Here is a 4,474-nt window from a genome sequence, read left to right on the forward strand (position 1 = left end):
AATGTGTGGGTTGAGTTGTTTTTTAATTAATATATATGTTAGGAAGTTGTGCCATATATGTTAGGAAGTTGTGCCATAATCAGATCTTGATGATGACTGATAGATCTATGGAGTTGAAAAAATGGAAGCAAATCAAACAAGCATAACTCAACACTTTCAAAATGATCATTTCATTTAATTTTAAGCCAAATACATTACAAAGAATTATCGAAATCAAAAGATGTATAATAAGCCTTAACAACCCCTTTAAGCGTAAAAAGCGCTTCTCAACCTGCCACCAATCACGCCACTCTGGTATACCTCTAACTTCCGGGTCATTGGCTTCATATTTTGCAATAACAGATTGAATATATGCAAGGACACGACTTGCATGTGGAGATAAGGTTGGAAGAGTACAACTCAACATATCTCTCGGCAGACCAAGTTGCGAGTAACAAAGTCGACTAGGGTATGAAGATGATGATGATGATGAGGCTTTGTTGACAAGCCGGACCGCTTCACGCCTCTTAATCCAATAATTCCGTTGATGTTCAAGGGATGCTTTGATTAATGGGTGTTGATCGGCGGGAAGCCCGGCGAGAACCTTCCCATCATCTTCAATCGTTTGTGTAAGCCATTCTTCGTTGTTGATAAAATTAGGGTTCATTGCCATGTTGTTTCAATTAATGAATGTTAGTAAAGGATGCTTTAATATGTTGGTAAAGGATGCTTTAATATTTATAGCTAGTAATATTTAATTTAATTTTTTTTTATTTTTTAAGAACAAACAACAACGGTTATTTACAAACAACCCGTTGTCTTTAGTTATAACAACGGTTTTGTATATTAAAACCCGTTGTTATAACTTTCCCCCCAAAATTGAGTCACACTTTCCACAACGGGTTTTTATATTTAAAACCGTTGTTAATAGTTTTAACAACGGTTTCCCTAAGAAAACTAACCGTTGTTAAAACCTTCTACAACGGACGCTTTAACAACGTCCGCTTTTTTATATAACAACGGTTTTTGACCGTTGTTATAGCCTGTATCTGTAGTAGTGACCCTTCTTATCTTTGATCTGCAAATCAAACTCCTGAAGAAGAAGTATCCATCGTAACAGTCGTGGTTTAGCTTCCTTCTTAGCAAGAAGGTGTCTCAGCACTGCAAGGTCAATAAAAACAGTAACTTCTGACTCTATCAAGTAAAACCGAAATTTTTCTAGCGCATAAACCACAGCTAACAGCTCCTTCTCAGTAGTGGTGTACTTCACTTGAGCCTCATCCAGAGTTCGGCTCGCATAGTAAATTGCATTTAAGGCTTTGTCTTTCCGCTGGCCTAGCACCGCTCCTAGTTCATAATCACTAGCATTGCACATAATCTCGACCGGCAAGTCCCAGTTGGGAGGCTGTATAATCGGTGCTGAAATGAAGGCATGCTTTAACCTGTTAAAAGTAGAAAGACACTCATTAGTAAATGCAAAGGGGGCATCCTTAAGCAAGAGTTGTGTAAGCGGTTAAGCAATTTTTGATAAATCCTTGATAAACCGGCGGTAAAAGCTGGCGTGACCAAGGAAACTCCTCACTCCTTTAACATTAACAGGAGGAGGCAATTGCTGAATTACTTGCAACTTTGCTTTATCAACCTCAATGCCCCTCTTAGAAACTAAGTGCCCTAAGACAACTCCCTCGTTGACCATAAAGTGGCACTTCTCCCAATTAAGCACAAGATTAACCTCAATGCAGCGCTGCAACACTTTATCAAGGTTAGACAGACAATTAGCAAAGTCACTCCCATAGACACTAAAATCGTCCATAAACACTTCCATAGTAGATTCTATATACTCAAAAAATATCCCCATCATGCACCTTTGGAAGGTGGCAGGGGCATTACATAAACTAAAAGGCATCCTGCGATAAGCAAAAACACCCTGAGGACAAGTAAAGTAGTCTTTTCCTGATCTTCTGTATGAATAGGGATCTGAAAGAACCCTGAGTATCCATCTAGATAACAGAAAAACTTATGAGAAGCTAACCTTTCTACCATTTGATAAATGAAAGGAAGGGGAAAATGATCTTTCTTTGTGGCGGCATTTAGCTGTTTGTAGTCTATGCACATCCGCCAACCAGTCACTACTCTAGTAGGTATCAACTCGTTCTTATCATTCTTGACCATAGTAGTCCCTCCTTTCTTAGGAACTACCTGAACTAGACTCACCAACTTAGAATGACCAACATAATAGATAATACCTACGTCGAGCAGCTTCATTACCTCAGCCATCACAACATCCTACATTTTCTGGTTCAGACGGCGCTGATCCTGTCTGCAAGGCTTGTGATCTTCCTAAATCTCAATTATGTGCATACAAATGTCAGGACTAATGCCCTTAATGTCATCCAATGAATAACCCATAACCTTCCTGTTTTTCTTAAGAACGGCTAACAAAGCGGTCAGCTGATTATCATTCAATTTAGCACTAACAATGACTGGATATTACTCTGTATCATCTAAGAAAGCATATTTAAGATGGGAAGGAAGAGGCTTACGCTCAAGTACCTTTTCCTCTATGGCGTAAAGTGTATTGATCATTTGTTCCACTCTCTCTCCTTCAGTGTTGGTGAGTTCACGCTCATCTAATGCAGCTTCTAGCAAATCCAACACAGCATCATTTTTCTCTGGGTTATCTACACACTCATCCAAAAGCATCAAAGCCTCTAGTGGATCCTTTATGAAGGAATCCGACCAGAGCTCATAAACAGACTCGTCAACAATATCAACTGAATAGCAAGTATCCCTCTATCATTGGCCGAGCTAGTGTACCAGGCAAACTAAAAGTGATCGCATCATCCCCCACTGCAAGAGTCAAACGCCCGTGTTTGACATCAATAATGGCCCCAGCTGTACATAAGAATGGTCTTCCTAGTATAATTGGGGTCCGGGTATCCTCAGCTATGTCTAAAACAATGAACTCCACTGGAATAAAGAACTTGCCTACTCTAACAGGCACGTCCTCTAAGATACCCAAGGGTCGTCTAACAGATCTATCAGCCATCTGTAAGGTGATGTTAGTCATTTTAAGGTGACCCATATTAAGTTTCTTGCAGACAGACAGGGGCATAACACTGACACTGGCTCCTAAATCACAAAGAGCCTTATCTATCACTTTGTTTCCTATGGTACAGGCAATAGAGAAACTAGCCGGGTCTTTTATATTTGGTGGAGCTTTATTAAGAAGTAAAGACTCTTCCATAAATGCAATGGTCTCGAATTCACTAAGCTCTCTCTTACGCATCAAAATGTCTTTCATAGATTTTGCGTAAGTAGGTACCTGGGTAATGCGTTCAGTAAAGGGGACGGTTACCTGAAGATTTTTGACCATGTCCAAAAACATACCGTACTGTCGCTCGACCTTAGCATCTTTCAGACGTCCCAGATAAGGAACCCTGGTGGCAATAAGCGGGCATGCGACCTTCTCTTTACCTTTATGAGAACGTGACATCTCCACAGCAGGGGAAGACGACACGAAAATGGAATTAGGCTTTGAAATAAAACCTCCGCTGGCACAGGTGTTCGATCGAGCACTATTCCCACTCGATCGAACTGTTTCTTCAGGTAAAGTACTCGATCGAGGAATGTGTACCTCTCGATCGAGTTCATACATTTCAGCATATTTCGATCGAGGGCCTGAATCACTCGATCGAATAGTCTTTTTGGCCAAGTTACTCGATCGAGAAGGATGATCTCCTCGGTCGAACTCGTCAATCTGGGTATCTCTCAATCGAACAGAGGTAGTGTTCGATCGAGTACTTGTGGGGGAGATATCACTCGATCAAATTGGAATATCACTCGATCGAGCTATAGGACGATGTTCAGCAGGGACATCGTTACTTAACTCCTCAAAATCAATATCCGGAGTCTCATCAGAAGTTATAACATCATCTTCCGGCATTTTCGGTCCTTCATAAGTAAGACTGCTTCGGAGATTTAAGGCATTGATCGGGTCACAACGAGGTCGGTGATTCACCTGATATTGCGCGAATGAAAGACACGCAACTTGGTCTTGCAGCTCCTCTATAGCATTATCATCTTTGTCGGACTTCTTCCCGAACTGAAGCGTTAAGTTCAGCACTAAAGACTTCAACTCTGCAAGCTCTCCAATTGTAGAGGGTGAATCAACTGGTTGTGGCATTGGTTTAGAAGGACTAGAGGTACTTGTCATTGTCAGATCTTCATATAGCTTAGAGAATGGCACTCCGTGCTTGAATTTTTGATAATCACGGATGCGCTCCACATCCGCCATGCAAGTAATAGGGTCATGTCCCTCCATACCGCATCTACCACAAATCACTTCCTGCTCAGTTATGGCATAAACTTGTTCATGCACACCCGTAGTTTATAAAATCTCCAGACTATCTAACCTTCCACTGGGACTTTCCACCTCAGCTACCACAAATTCATTTACGCGCCTATCTCCTCTGGGATTTCCATATTCAGCTAC

This window comes from Silene latifolia, chromosome 6 (assembly GCF_048544455.1).
Source record: "Silene latifolia isolate original U9 population chromosome 6, ASM4854445v1, whole genome shotgun sequence".
Classification (NCBI taxonomy): Eukaryota; Viridiplantae; Streptophyta; class Magnoliopsida; order Caryophyllales; family Caryophyllaceae; genus Silene; species Silene latifolia.